Source organism: Humulus lupulus, chromosome 4 (assembly GCF_963169125.1).
Source record: "Humulus lupulus chromosome 4, drHumLupu1.1, whole genome shotgun sequence".
NCBI lineage: Eukaryota > Viridiplantae > Streptophyta > Magnoliopsida > Rosales > Cannabaceae > Humulus > Humulus lupulus.
In genome coordinates, this window is record NC_084796.1 from 75,582,391 (window position 1) to 75,599,191 (window position 16,801).

At 40.3% G+C, this 16,801-nt stretch overlaps 1 long non-coding RNA gene across 1 annotated transcript; it reads left to right on the plus strand.

Annotated features, from left to right (window-relative positions):
* Positions 1 to 3,844: 3,844 nt before the first annotated feature.
* LOC133829030 (uncharacterized) lies at positions 3,845 to 13,873 on the plus strand. Its single transcript, XR_009891467.1, has 3 exons — positions 3,845 to 3,949; positions 8,044 to 8,090; positions 13,535 to 13,873. It is a non-coding gene; the product is annotated as an uncharacterized LOC133829030 (long non-coding RNA).
* Positions 13,874 to 16,801: the final 2,928 nt, after the last annotated feature.

A 16,801-nucleotide genomic window follows, 5' to 3' on the forward strand; every position in this document is an offset into this window, starting at 1 on the left:
GACAAGATATATAGATGGAACTAAAAATGAAAGTAAAGAGATTATAAGTAAAGTACCCGTGCTACAACTACTGGTCGTTACATTACTTACTGAACTACTTACTGTCTGGAAGAAATCTGAACTTAAGTTTGGAGTATACTTAAAGTTGCCGTCCCCGTCAAATAAGTGATAGGGAATTGGAAAACTGTCTAAGAGCGAGAGATCAGTACCATTCTCATCTGAAGATTCGTCGATGGGAGCGGGAGGTTCGGTAAATTTCCTTTTTCCCTTTCCCAGTGGGGCAGGGGGAGCGGTAGCTCGCGTGATGCTAGAGGATTCCATAATTGTCTTTCCAACCAACCTCCTCCTTTGAGGTTGTGACACGTCTGGGTGCTGCTCAGGATTCTCCTCGCCAGTGGCACTTCCCGCTGTTGACTCCCTCACATCCTGGTGCGGTGCCAAAAGCCCGACCAGCCTAAGGTTAGCCTCTGTGACCAGATACTTGGCGCTCTTCTCCACGTCAGTCATACTGGCCAGAGGACTGATCAGACCTCCATGTCTGGAGTAGGGTTTAGTCGCAACCATGGGCCTAAAAGGCGCTAAAAATCTAAGGAAAGTGCAGGAAAAAAATTAAAGAAAAATAAATGACCAGGGGTGTTAAAGTATTACCTCCTTGGGTGAAGGCCTGATTGTTGGCAACCATGTCCGTAGTCAGGAAGTACTCAAGGTGGTACCTCCCCACATTGGAAATAAAAGTTGTGTCACTCAGGAAAGTACGTGACATTTCATGGTGACAAAAGTGGAAGAACCCTGTGTTTTCCTGATTGGGGTTGGATTTTAGGTCGAACAGATAGTTGACCTCGTGTGGTGTGGGGACAGGCCATTTCTTATGGCTATAAATGATATAGAGAGCTGAAAGCATTCTATATCCATTAGGGGTTATTTGAAAAGGAGAGACCCCAAAATAGTTGGCCACTCCTTGGAAGAAAGGATGAAGAGGCAGGATAGCTCCTGCCTTGATGTGATATCTCGATCAGGCGCTGAAAACGCCTCCAGGAAAATTCGCCCGTTTGTCTTTGGTGGGTTGGACTAGGGTTACCCCGGGAAGTCCGTATTTTTTAATATAATTTGCAATCATCCTAACTGTTACTCGGATAGAAGGGGAAACATACCATTCAACATCTGGTTGAATGGCGTTTCGAAGTTGAGTGTGGGTTTGGATGCTAGGGTCGGGGATATTTCTTTCTCGACCACTGGTCGAGGGAATTTCAGCCTGAGGAGCAGGCTGATTTGAAGGATTGGAAGGTTTCTTTTTCTGGGCTTTAGTTTTTGCTCGACCCATATTTTGGAGGAGGGTCGATAGAGTGTTTGAAGTGGCGCGAGAAAAGGGAATTTTAGGTATTAGTAACGACGGTTGCTCCTCGTCCTTAAGCAATTGAGCCAGCAAGTCGTCATCGATGGGTCTCTCACCTCCCCACGGATCTTGCATGAAAAGCTGCGAACAGAAAAAAGGGAGAAGAGAACTTAAAGCTTAATAGCTTGTGTTGAGAGTTGGAATAACGTTGCTCACGTATAAATATTAAGTTTTTATACGGCCGGTAGCATTCTAACAAAAACAATAAGTCTCTTACGAGCAGTTTGAGAAACAGATTGAAAAGCGGAAGTAAAAAAAATTTCTGAGAAAACTTTTTCAACTACGAGAGGGCGGGAAAAACCCAATTTTTCAACTAGCTTAAAAATCGAATTTTTACTTCGATTTTACGCCTTAAATCTACGGTCTCGACTACCAAACTGACTCCTAACTACTATACAACACTATTTCACTTCCCTATTGTTGACAGTGAGAACTCGTCAACCAAGTTAAGTCAGAAAAATAGAAATGTAGAGATTATCAAAAGAAAAACTTTAAAGATCTAATTGGAAACTCAAAGAACACTTGTAGAAGAAAAATGGTGAATTGCATTTGTATTTCTTATGGTGTAGTGCTACAGTGTTTTTTCCAACCCCCTTCCAAGTGGAAGTGGAGTTCCTTTTATAGTGGGCTCTAATGGCCCCTAATACAATGTGGTCCAGGGGACCAGATAGTACGCAAGTACACAGTCAGGTGAGTGGTCTCAGGGGTAGTGGTGTTGGTTCCCGTACATGGTCAGATTCTGTGGGGATGCCCCCACTACTCATTTAGTACGAGTGTCAGAGGTGAGGCACCAGGCGTAGTGGTGCTGGTGGTGGTGTCGGCTCTGACATCTGGTGAGAAGCATACAGGCCGTGTCCCCTCTCCTAGTACTCCCACTACTTGTCTGGCATGAGTATTTGGATCGGGCATACGGGGTCCTGAAGGTTGTACCCCGTACAATATCATACTAGTACGATCCTTTCAACTCATACTGGGGCTTCTAAGCATTGGGGTCTCCATAGGTCTTCGTAAGAGATACCGCATCGAGGTATAGAGAATAAGACACATGATGCATGTAAGGGTCGTGGCGCGAGGTGGGGCTCTCGGATTCTTGGCGCGAGACGCCCAAAGCACCTCAAGGCCACCCACGGACATAGGTGATAGGTGTGCGAGATGGTCTTGGGGCTCAAGATGACGTGGCCTCGCCAGATGCCTGGGTGTGCGAGGTGAGATGCCCCCTCACGAGGCCCTTGGAGGCGCGGCTCCCCTGGCTCGAGGCCTCCCTCACGAGGCCCTTGGTGGCGCAGCTCCCCTGGCGCGAGGCCTCCATCGCGAGGCCCTTAGTGGCGCGGCTCCCCTTGCACGGGGACTCCCTCGCGAGGCCCTTAGTGGTGCAGCTCCCGTGGCGTGGGGCCTCCCTCACGAGGCCCTTGGTGGTACACCCCTGGTGTGCGAGACACCCCCTCGTGGGGCCTTGGTGGCTCGGCTAGAGGACATCCCTTGGTGCGAGGCCTCCCTCGCGAGGCCCTTAATGGTGCAACTCCCATGGTGCGAGGCCTCCCTCACGAGGCCCTTGGTGGCATAGCTCTCATGGCGCGGGGGCTCCCTCGCGAGGCCCTTGGTGGTGCGCCCCTGGTGTGCGAGACACCCCCTCGCGGGACCTTGGTGGCGCGGCTAGCGGGCACGCCTTGGTGACCTCATGAGACGGGGTGAGATGCACGTGCAGCTGGTGGGAACACCTATGAGGCCTCGCGAGATGATGGTGCGTGGCTCCATAGGACCTTCAGTGAGGTAAGCAAGGCGAAGTGAGCTTGACCCTCGCGTGGGGTGAGATAGGTCAATCTTGCGAAGGCCTTGCGTGAGGCCTGGATCTTTCAGGATCATGTCAAATTTGTGGTGCTCACACCTATCAAGCATCAATCAATATGCCCATTAACCCAAGACAGTTTCAGTCAAGAACTCAGATACGAAACGAATAAAAACAACTTTGCATGGCATCTTAAACAACTGAATGGTTCGTAAAACTTACTTGGATGAAAGGTGGATTGTGAAGACGAAAAACTTTGAGCCTCTGAACGAAGATTCCTTGGATCAGCGATAAAAGCTCATGGGATTTCTAGACTCTGGAGTTTGAAGTTCTTTGGAGTTCTTGAGAAGGAGATGACGAGTGAAAAGTGAAAAGTTAAAAAGTGAATTAGGGGCATTATTTATAATGACTATGACACTATGAAAGAGGTAATTATGAATTGCTGTTTTCAGTGTATGGGGAACTGTAATAGCCATCAGACAGGGTTTTGGGAAACCAAAAAGTCCAGATTGAACATGATTAGTTTCTTTTTTTGAAGAGGCATGACGACTCTGACAGGTTTCATGGGGCATACGAAAGGTCAAAACCTAAGTTTACTTTATGCTGGTCACAGTAAAGTAAACTTGGGGGGCAAATGTTTACCAAAAAACAGTTACTTATGACGTGGCAGGTATTTTTCACACGTGGATGACACGTGGCAGAATTGAGATTAGGCGGTACTGTTTGGTTATCGACCAACTACACATTGCTTCATCAAAGCTGACTTTTAGGTACGACCAGGCTGGTCGTATAATTTGGTTTATTTCCTTATAAGATTGTAATCCTATAATAATTACGTTGAATATTTCCTCTTTATTACCTTGATACGCGGTTAATAAGGAAAGGTAAGGCCCATTGGCCCTTGTAACCCCCCTTGAGCCTATAAATATGCATGAAATAGCTCAAGGAAGGGACTTTTGGATCTTTGAATCTTTTTCCTAAATATTGAGAGAAAAAGCTATAGTGTGATTATCCATCGTTTTATTGTAATTCTCCCAAGGTTTGTGAAACTCAAGAACCCTAGTGTTGACTGTGTTTTTAGCCAACGACGTGAGAACGTCAATAACGACAAGCCTTCAAGAGAATGTAAACGACACAGACAGTTTCATTGAGAAAAGTAAATTACACAAGAGATTTTATAGTGGTTCAGCCCCGATCAGTCGGTAATAGCCTAGTCCACTTAGAGATTTTATTACTTTATCCACACTCAAGATCAGATGAACCAGTGTCAACTGAGTTTCTTCAGTGTAAATATTCAAGAATACAAAAAAGGGTTCTCTCAAGAAAAAACGCACTTTCTCTCTCTAGAACTCAGACCAATTCTCAAATTGCCAAAAGTCCCTTTTTTGAACCCATTAACCCTCTATTTATAGGCTTGGGATTCTAAATTGATATCCCTCTAGAATCGGGATATTCTATTATTTATATTACATTTAAATTACACAAAATATTCAAAATACAACAGATTCCTCAATTTGAGTGAGGAATGAGAGATTCCCGCGGTGCCCAGACCAATTCTTGCTGAAGTTGTTTATGGAAATTTGACGTAGTCTAGCATATTTTGTTGATGAATATCGTCTTCTGGTCGGACATATGCATGCTGGACACCTGCATACGGTCCATACTCCTCTAGGCTTTCCTTTGGTTAAAGATTATGCATGCATAGCTCTCCTCAGACTAAGGTCCGAGCCACCCTCCTTGGCTCTCCTCGGACTAAGGTCCGAGGCAATCACTTTGGCTCTCCTCGGACTAAGGTCCGAGCCAAGCATTTGGCTCCTCGGACTAGGGTCCGATCGGACCTGTTGTGCCCCCTCCTCGGACTAGGGTCCGAGCCAACCTCATGGCTCCTCCTCGGACTAGGATCCGAGCCAAGCATCTAGGGGGCTCCTCGGACTAGGGTCCGAGCCAATCCCTTGGCACACATGCATGGCTCTCCTCGGACATGGTCCGAGCCAATCACCCAGGGCTCTCCTTGGACATGGTCCTAGCCAATCACATAGGGCTCTCCTCGGACATGATCCGAGCCAATCACCTAGGAGCTCCTCGGACTAAGGTCCGAGCCAAACATTTAGGGGCTCCTCGGACATGGTCCGAGCCAAAGATTTGGCCCCTCGGACTAGGGTCCGATCGGACCTGTTGTGTCCTCACCTCGGGCCAAGGTCTAAGCCCATCTCTTAAGCTCCTTGGACTAGGGTCCAAACTCTTCACTGATGCACTGGGCTATTACTAAGCCAGATCACCCAACTAATCCATGCCACGTGTCAATTCTATTGCCACGACACCATTTTCAAATTTTTGGGATAACACCTAGTTCTTTGATCACGGCTTTGAGATTCAATATCAATAATAACACTAAGTGGACGTAGGTCATTACCATTCTTTGGTGCCGAACCACTTTAAATCATTGGTGTTTTCTTCTTTTCCATTAGATTAAACTCTTAATTGTCATCTCATTTTCTGTCGTATATTTGACTCCGTGTCGTTGGCCAAATCGATAGTCAACATCTTGTAATTACATAATTAATCAAATAGCTTCTTTATTTATTTTCCAAAACATCCCTGCATTTGCAGGAACTTGCAATCATGGAGCAAAGTTGAACCGTTTTTATGCCCCTTCCAACAAAAAATAATTGTAATTTATGTAATATTATATTTTAATTCATTTATTTGATAGCCCAAACTATTATTATTTTATTCATATATTGCATTAGTATAAGAAAATATTAAAAGTAAGGTCATTAAAATATTATTTTACATGTATATGCTTGACAGTTGTAGTTATAAATGATTACAACTTTATGTAAAACATATGCGTTGAATATATATTTATATATGTAGTATTGAATGACATGTACACATTAAAGTAAATATATATATATTGAAATGACATCATATTAGAAGAAATAATGACATTGGAGACCATATTTTGTGTATGAAGGGTGGTGATGGTTCTTCTAAAAAAAAAGAACTTTATTTTTCAAATTTTATACTTTATTTATGTTTGTTGAACTAAGTTTTGTTCTTATCTTCCAAAGCTTAATGTTATATACATATTACTTGTTGTTTCTTTCAATGATGGACAATAACATTAATCTTAGCATGAGTGATTCTAATCCAATTGCTTTTATTCTTTGCTAGAAGTTTAATAATTGCATTGTGGTTAATATATAGAACCACATGACTTAATATATATAAATACAGACTTAATATATATGAAATTAAGTATATATTATACCAAAATTTGATGTTGTGGTCATTTAAACATATGAAATAATTTAATATTCTTAACAGGATCATGGATTTTGCAGGTGCATATGTTGGCAATTAAGTCGCTTTTGCTAACAATTATTTATTTATATATATATCCATCTTTTTTGAACGATTGATCCTTTTGTTGATTTATTGTTTCTGTTATAATTATGTATGAATTTGGAATTATTGCTTTAGATTTAATTAATATATTTATATTTATATATAAATGACTTTTTTAGTAAGTTTTCTCATCATTATCTTTATATTGATAATGTGTGTAGACTTATAGCTAAAGAAAGTGGAAACAAAAAAAAATTTATGATCAAAGTTAATCATTTATAGGTTATATATGAGGATTATAAGTAATTAAGGAGAAATTGAGGTACTCACTTATTATTGTCTTATTTAATATAAATGGAAGAGAAGTCACTTCTCAAAGATTGAAAAGTGTGCCTCGTGCATTACTTGGCCATATTTGTTAGAGAATATATACATATCTATTGAGCTGAACCAAATTTTCCTTTCACTTTTCTGCATATTACAACTACATATCAAGTGACTAGCATGGCTTCTACAACTAAAACTGAAGTATCTCTTATTTTATGACAAATATATTAGATCAAAGTTCCTACGTGGTAAAACTATACCAATTTGTGGCCATGTAGAAAGTGGTCCATTGTTTAAGCAAACTGGAAAATACAATTTATTTTTATTAATGGTAAATCATTTATTTAAAAATATATTAACAGCAGATGGAGATATTATTATCAAGCATGCCTTTTTAACTTGGCTTATCACTTGTTTTATTCTCTATGGAATTGTTGCATGAGTTTGGGGCCACTCGTTTTGCAAAGCCTTGATTAAAAAAATGTCTTCTGTCTGTGTATTAGTTGCTTACATTTCTCTATTTAGATGATAAAGATAATGTAGCTTCTTGGGAAAATGAATAGAGCTAATGTACCAGAGTTTCTTATAATTCTTATAATAAGGAACCTTCTCATAATAAGGAACCTTCTCAGAGTTACCACATTATATTAAGATTCAATTAAATTATGTATCTGTGGCTGTACTTTTATCAATTATTTATGATTATCCAAGTTTATAATTTGGCTGATTTTCAATCCTATTAGAGGGATCAAGGTTTTCAATGAAACAATTTTATCAAATCTAACTGAGAAAGTTCATCTTGTCAGCATATTGTTCAAGTCAGGAGAGATATTAGGATTAAAGTGCTGCTTCCAATTATTTTTTAAGTTGTTATATCAAAGTTTAATTGTATAGTTAGGAAATATAGTTGACATGATTAAGTTTCTAGATAATTTGCATTATATGGTGAAGGAGCTATTACCAAGAAAATATTTATTCCAGCACTGTGATTAATCAGTTTAAATGAACTTGACTAATTTGTCAATTCAAGTCAACTTCATGTACATCAAACTTTTTTTTCTAAATTTATTATTGTTAAAGTTTATTTTTATATAGATGTTGTTGTTGGCTTTCTTATTGCTGCTATTATATATGATGTTGCAGCCACAAAGATTTTGGGATTAACAAATTTTGTACAACACTTCAGGTAATGAAAGAGGGCAAAGAAGGAGATTTTATGATTGGAAGGTACAGGTTAGTTTCATTATTTTGAACTACGGTTTTTCTCGCAGGCATACAATGGGCGTATGAAATCTTTTACAGAGCACATTAAGATATGAATTTGTGCTGAAACTTTTACTTAGTGCTTTTTTTCTTTTCTTTTTCTTTTTTTTTTTGATGAAAAAGAAAGATTATATTGCAACAAACTAATTACAACTGCCAGTTCACAAACAACCAACCTCACAGCAACTTACAACATCTGAACAAAATCATAGAGCTTACAATTCTTACTCAATTCTTTATGACTAAGCCTACCCTGCAATCTAATCTTAAGAGTCCTCTTGATTATCTTAACTAGACTATGGGGCGTGTAGGAGGCCTGAGAAAAGTAACACATATTCCTATTACACCAGATGTGATACACAGAGGCTGCCAGACAAGCTATATATATGTGATGCATCATGGTTTTAGGCTTCCCATCCAGCCAATGCTTTCAGTTATCCCACTGATTCGGCCATATCTCAGGTCCAATCCAGCTTTTAATCAACTCCCAGATTCTATGAGAAAAGACACAGTAAAAAAATAAGTGTTTGTGTGTTTCCTCACCTCTTTCACAAACTGGACAAGTCACTGAGTTAACCTCAATTTGGCACCGAACCAGATTATCTCTAGTAAGAAGATGCCCAAGAATAGATTGCCAAAGAATAAAACGATGTCTAGGCACAGAAATACTACTCCACACTTCCTTAGCATACCCCACTGGATCCTTCTGAAGCAAATTATTATATAACAATTTCATGTTCAGCTTACCATGGTTCAGCTTACCATGAGTAGCCGAACTCTCCAAAGCATTGACAGAAAATATCTCTCGCAAATAACACACCTTGCGCCAATACCAACTTACATCTGATTTCAGATGGTAAGCCCAGATAGAAGTACCTTTTAAATAGACCCCATCAATCCATTTCACCCATAAGACATCTTGCTTTGAAGATAAAGCTCAAAGGTATTTAGCCAAAAGGACTTTATTCCAAATAGATCCCTCCTTGAAGCCCAGACCTCCCAAGACTTTCGGTAGACAAACCTGGGACCAAGAGGAGCAATGAAATTTGCTTCGATTATTCTTTTCTCCCGAGAGAAAATTACGACAAATCCTTTCTATTTCATGAACCGCACTAATGGGAAGCAAAAAAATATTCATCCAATAGTTATGAATGCCCTGCATCACTGAGAAAATCAACTGAGTTCTCCCCGCAAAAGATAGATGTCTATTAGCCCAAACATGGAGTCTATTCTAAATTTTCTTAATTATTTCACCACAATCAGCAATCAACCATCTCGTACGCCTCAGCGATACCCCCAGATATTTCAGAGGAAAACTACCCTCACCAAGCGCTACTAATCTCAGAATTTCAGTTCTAACCTCAGCTGCCACGCCCCCAAAAAACACTTGAGATTTACTCAAATTAGCTTCCAAACCAGAACAGCGACAGAACTTCAAAAAGCCCTCAAATAAAATCTGAACAGGTTTCAAATTCCCCTTACAAAACAGAATCAAATCATCCGCAAAGCACAAATTCACTAGTTGGAAATTCTTACACAAGGGATGATATCTAAACTCTTTGTGATGAGAAGCTTGGTTCAGAAGTCTAGTAAGATATTCCATTGCTAGAACAAACAGCAGCGGAGAGATGTGGTCTCCCTGTGTTAAACCTTTCCTCCCTTCAAAGCTTCCTTGTAATCTTCCATTGAACAAGAGAGTATAGGACGTTCCCGTCAAGCAATTCATTATCCATTGAATAAATTTCCTAGGGAAACAGAAAGCATTCAAGATATCCTCCATAAACGTCCAGTCAATAGAGTCATAAGCCTTGCTGAGGTCAATTTTTATAACACAGCGGGGAGAAATATTCTTCTTAGAGTACCCATGCATAATATCCTGAAGGATTAAGATATTGTGAGCAAGTTGTCTGTTCTGTATAAAGGCTCCTTGATTTTGATGAATTATCACAAGAAGCACCTTAGCCAAACGGAAACAAATCATCTTGGAAATACACTTATAGAGGGTGTTACAACAGGCTATAGGACGATAATCTGTGGCCTTCGAAGGGGAAACAACCTTAGGAATAAGAGATAAGATTGTTCCATTCAATGCAGTCGGAATCACACCACTATCAAAGAACATCAGAATCGCATCAGTTATTTCATCTCCAATATCCTTCCAGAGAGATTTAAAAAAACCAGAGCCATAACCATCGGGGCCAGGACTCTTGGTAGTTGGAATACTAAATAAAGCTCTCTTAACATCCTTTTTAGTAAAGGGATGAATTAGATCAAGTTGATGATCTAAAGACAAAACATTATCCTGTTGGAAACAACTCAAGTCAACCCGACCTGTTAGAGCAACACTCTTGCCCAGAAAACCTTTAAAATGATTATGAAAATGCGCAATCACCTCTGTAGGATTCTCTACAATTTGCCCCTCATAATTAGTAAAACTCGTGATACGATTCCTCATTCTCCTCTGTTTCAAACTTGCATGAAAATAAGCTATGTTTTCGTCGCCAAATCTCAGCCAGTTAATTTTACTTTTTGCCTCAAAAAACTTTCATACAACTTGGACATTCTAGCAAACTCAGCTGCTGCCTCATCCTCTTCCTGCTGTAATAAACTCGAGGAAGGAGACTGCTGTAACATAAATTGAGCCATTTCATAATTCTGCTTTGTTGTTGCATAATTATGAACTACATCCCCAATCTGCACTTTGTTGAACTGAAGAAAGGCAGGTTCCAGTCTCCTAAGTTTCTGAAGGATCTTCTGCAATCCAGTACCTCCTGCTGGTTTAGACCAGATATTCAATACAGTACTCCTAAAGTCCTGATGTTTATCCCACATATTGTAGTACCGGAAAGGCCTAACCCCTGAAATTTGGAATTGAACAGTTTTGATGATACAAAAATAATGATCAGATATAGTATGCCAATTAATCCGGGCTTCAGAATCAGGAAAGGTATCAATCCACAATTCATTAACAAAAACTCTATCTAGTTTAGAGAATATTCTTAAACCTTCTTTTTGTTTATTAGACCAAGAAAAAAGGAACCACTTGATCTTAAATCACTCAACAGAGATTTTGCCCTCCATTGACTACTGTCTTCCACTTCCATAGCAGAAATCTTCCTTCCTCCAATTCAATCATCATATTCAAAAACTGCATTAAAATCCCCTGCTACCAGCCAAGGCCTAGAATTAAACTGAGGAACTTGAAGCTGAGCCCAAAGATTTTTCCTCTCTTCCACTGAATTTCGGTCATACACAAATGAAAGAATAGCTATTTGACTAACACCCTTTATTTGCACTTCACAAGTGACCAGTTGGTCCAGCTCCTGAACCACAACTACATGAGCTAAATCCGGATTCCAAACCAAAAAGATTCTCCCTTCAATTGCCTTAATACTGTACGAACTCCATCCCACGAACACATCATGCATCATCTCCTCAATTTTATTGCTGTGAAGTTTAGTTTCCAGAAAACCACCCAAACCAATTTTATGAACAAAACAGAACTGTAATGAGGATTGTTGCTTATTCCGCTTATTTAAACCCCTTATATTCCAACACAAAACGTTACACCCCTCCATTAGAATGTTGATGCTTGTGTGACTCCTTATTTGAAACCATGCCAGTCTTCTCCTGCAGAACATTGAATTTATTTGCTCTCGAAGTCTGATCTGTGGAACCTTTTTTCCTTAAACCTCCCACTTTCTTGGGGGTAGTCCAAGGTTTCTCCTTCTCTGTCATTGAACAACTAGCCTCATTTATATCTTCAGATGTTGTTATCATAGAAGCCTTCGAACCTCCCTTTAAAGCCGGCTGATCTTCTTTACTGGTAGTTTGAGCTTCTTTCCCAGCATCCATTTGATTGACAACCACTAGCTTGTCCTAAATCTTTGACTCACTCAGTTCCGGAGCACCCCTAGATTCCCCTTTACCTGAATTTGTAACTTGTTGTTTTGGTCTCCAGACTACCTCCTGAGCATTCTTACAGCTGGATGCAGTATGGCCTAAACACTTGCAACAAGAACATCGGGTGGGAAGCCATTCAAATTCTATAGCCTGTTCCACCAATTGACCTCGCTCATTGATAAAACTAATTGAGTGAGGTAATCTGTCAGTAATCTCGACATCCACAAGGACCCTAGCAAATTTCCCCATAGATTTTTCCTTAGTTACCTTGTCCATCATCATAGGCTTCCCTATTGTGCTAACAAATTGAAGGCCAAGATTTGGAAATCGAATCCAAACTGGGACTGAATTCACCACCCTTAATGTATCTAAATCAATCGACCAAGGCCTCAACAAGACTGGTTTTCTATCAAAGTGAACCACTCCTGCTTCCAAAACAATATCCCTAGTTGCTTCATCCCTAAACTTGACCAGAGTATGACCCGCATTCATACGGGCTATCCTTTCTATACCCAACTTTCCCCATAACCGATTAATAAATCCTTCAAAAACTGCTAAAGGGGGATTAGCTCCTAAAACAACACATACCATGGCTGACTTCCAGAAGGATGCCTCCACTTCAGTCTCCTCTATATCAATTTGAGCTATCAGTTTCCCATCACGAACCAGAGGCTCCTCATATTTGAGCCGAGCACCACCATTAGCTGTAAAATTCTCCTAAAATTTAGACCACTTTTCCATTGCCAATTCCTAAAAGTCTGCCTCCTCTGATTCAATCGCCCAAGACCTGGAACCAGCCACATTCTCAGTTGTTGGTTCGTCGTTACTCTCCAGAAAATTATCCTCCCCAATCTCTTGAAATTTCTCCTCTGTATTTGCAAAAAACTCATCCGCAGGTTCTTCTCTGACCAGATCCTCCTCTACTACTTCATCACGATGTACATTATCCTTATTGTTTACACTCGGAGATGAACGCAATCCAGGCTTCTGACCAGCTTTCTTACGCCTCACCATGGGGGAGAGAGAAACCAGTCGCACGCCATAAAATGTAAATCTTGCATAAACTGACAGTGATTCTTTTATTTGAGCATATTTGGATTAAATCCAAAGCAAGATAAAAGGTCTCAACTTCTTTTTATTTTTAGAATTCTTGTATATAACTTGGTTTACATATCTTTGTTGCTGCCAATACACAACCAACACACATGATTTCATCAATACGTAATAACACTCAATTATTTTGAATATTTTTTCTCATAATATGTGACCATATATATATATTAAATTATTTATTTTATTTAAGCTTACTGAAGATTCATCTCCTTTATCCCCATGTGAGTTTAGTTCCTATTATTTATTTTGTTTGTTTTTGTTTATAAATTATGGACAATGATTGGTGAAAATATGGAGAAATTGACATCTTTTAATTTATGAGCCCAAATTTATTGTTGTTGATTTTTTTTTAAATTAATTGATATGCTATATTTATTTATTTTTATTAATTTTGACAGGGAAGAAGTGAAAAAAAATCAACATGAGCCTCATCAAGCTAGAATGAGTCAGAATCCTACTTATCAAGATAGAGATAATTTATTTGGAATTTTTGTTCTCTTATATCTTTACACATTGGAGTTGTATGCCTTGCAGATAGAAGCAAGACAAGTGTTGGTTGTTATCCATTTTAAATAATTGTTCATGAATGCTTTACTCAAAAATTTGTTTGTGTTATTGTCCTTTTTGAATTTCTAATAGGGAGAGTTCCAATTGATGTGAAATAACTTCAAGTATTTATGGTGCTTAGGTTCACCATATGGAACTGGAATATTTGTAATATTATTATATTAATTAATAAGAGTTATTTTCAATTTTTATAAATTGTTACTTTGTTTTAATATTAGTAATAAATCCATACAATATACAAAATAATATTAAATAAAAGGTACAGAAAAGTATTATATACACTAATAGTAACTGTTGATCGCGTTTTTGGCCAACGACGTGTAGACGTCAAAACGACAAAACACCTTCAAGAGAAAAATACGACATAGGCAATTTTTATAGTGGTTCAGCCCCAATGTGTTGGTAATAGCCTAGTCCACTTAGAGTTATGATTATGAATCTACACTCAAGATCAGATGAAGTCAACTGAGTTTCTTCACTGCAGATGAAAAGAATACAAGATTTCTCTCATGATCCAAATACTCTCTCTGGAAAATTAGAATCTGAAATCCTTTTTATGATGCCATGAGCTTTGTATTTATAGGCTCAGGATCGTACAAATGAAGTCCCCCATAATCGGGATATTTTGTTATTCTCACTATATTTAATTAATAATAATATTCAAAATACAACAATACACTACTTCTTCGGGATAAAATGAGAGATTCCCGCGCAGGTATGACCGATTCTTATTGAAGTCGTTATTGGGATCTTTTGCATAGCACTGTTCTATTTAGTCTGTCTACATCACACCCAGGAGGAAAACTGAAGGGCCAAAACACTTCACTGGTCGGCCACATTCTCACTGGTCGGCCAAGACAAGTGAATGGTCGGCCAAACACATGTCCGGTCGGCCAAACACTTGACTGGTCGGACAAGCACCTAACCGGTCGGACAAGCACCTGACCGGTCGGACAAGCACTTGACTGGTCGGTCATGACTCTTGACCGGTCAGTCAAAAATCTTCACTGGTCCAACGGATCACTCCCAAGCCAAATCAGCCAGCCATTCCTTGCCATTTGTCACTTCTACTGCGACGTCATCATTTTCAAATTTTGGGGATAACATTTGCCCCCCAAGTTTATTATATGATATTCTCACATAATAAACTTTTTTCTCCACTACTGCCGGCACAATAATAAAAAATCTAACTGTACATTCTCCCGCCTATGCAACAGACCATGACGCCATAGCAGACCATGATCACTGTAATTAACTGCTCCAATCGTGGGGAGAAAATATACCCAAGGGAATTCCAAGAGTCTAAGAATAAGTGACAATTTCCACTTTTTCCCTTTAAATAGACCCACAAGTGTTCATAATCTTACAAGCAGAAAAAGGAAGATCAAAAGGCTCACAAACTCCTCATTTTCTCTTTTGGCCGTGGCTTCTTAAAGCTCTCCATCTCTTGGCCAAAAACCTCCAAAACTCCAAGGAAGGCTCCAATTTTCTCCAAGCAAACACAAGGGCTCTTCAAGAAATCAACACATTTGGGTAAGTTCTTCTTCCTCATCTCCATTTATGTGTTTTTTTTTTCTCAAAGCTTAAGAAAAAATGTGCAGGCCGAAACCCCCATAAGAAATTTTCCCTTGAACTTGTGCATGAATCTTTAGTATATAAGGTGTATTATGGCTGTTTTGATGTTATATAGGCTATGGGTAGATCAATTTTGTCTTCAATTTCTTGGAAATTTGAAGAAAAATTAACTTTCTATCCCAAATTGCATATTTAGGTCCTTGGGTATTTGATGATAGTTAGGATCCCTAGAACTTTTTGAAACCTTCCAAATCCCCCATTTTGATCTTTTTGTTGTGTATTTTTGGTGTGGAAATGTGTTTGTGTCCATGCTATTTGGGATCTAGGTTTTATCGAAAAGGGTTTAGGGAAAACACCCATGGCCGATCGGTCATGGCTGCTTGTTTGCTTGAATATTCGGGCATTCCTATGGCTGCTTGGACACAAAGGGATCGGGCATGAATCTTGTGCCCACCGATCGGTCACCACAGTCCAACACCCCAGCCGATCGATCAATATGCACTGGCCCCTCGGACGCACATCTTAGCTCGGATGCATGCCATCAACAACCGCTCGGCCACAGGGCCTAGCTCCTCGGACGCACACACACTCCGCACACAATCGGCCACTGGGCCTAGCTCCTCGGTCACACGCACACACCGCACCCGATCAACCACTGGGCTTAGCTCCTCGGACGCACGCACACTCCGCACACGATCGGCCACTGGGCCTAGCTCCTCGGTCACACGCACACACCGCACCCGATCAGCCACTGGGCTTAGCTCCTCGCACACGTACACACTGCACCCGATCAGCCATTGGGCTTAGCTCCACGGACACACACACACACACACACTGCACCCGATCGGCCACTGGGCCTAGCTCCTCGGACACGTACACACTGTACCCGATCAGCCATTGGGCTTAGCTCCACGGACACACACACACACTGCACCCGATCGGCCACTGGGCCTAGCTCCTCGGACACACGCACGCCTGTTCGGTCATCCTGCAGACATCATGCCGAGCTGCTCGGACGCTTGCTTGATGCGGCTCCAGCCGCAAGTGCATGCCTCGACCCCTAGGCTCACATAAAGTTTAATGCCCAACACATGCATGCAATACTTTTACTAACTAGATAAATATTTTATGAGTAGTAAACATAAATATTTTTCTTGAATCAATTGAATTATATTTGTTGGTTACTCACCATTGTAGATGAATCGCTTCGACTATAGGGGAGGTGACAACCATACAAATTCGGACACTTCCATTCTGCAATCGAGCGATACTCCTCAAAGCAGCGACTCTTCATCGAAGTCTCCTAGCAGTCGCACCCCTGAAGATCGCCTTCGCCATCTTAAAAATATCCTTCCCCGATCAGCCTTGTATTTCCTCCACGAAGAAAAATTTCTTACTCAACAGGCTGAACATTCAGAAATGAGGGTGAAGAAATCCAATAAACTTCCTCAAGACCAAGACCCTTAAGTGGCCCACAGAGCGGCACAGAAAGTAGTGGAATGCATTGAAGTCCGAACTGTGGC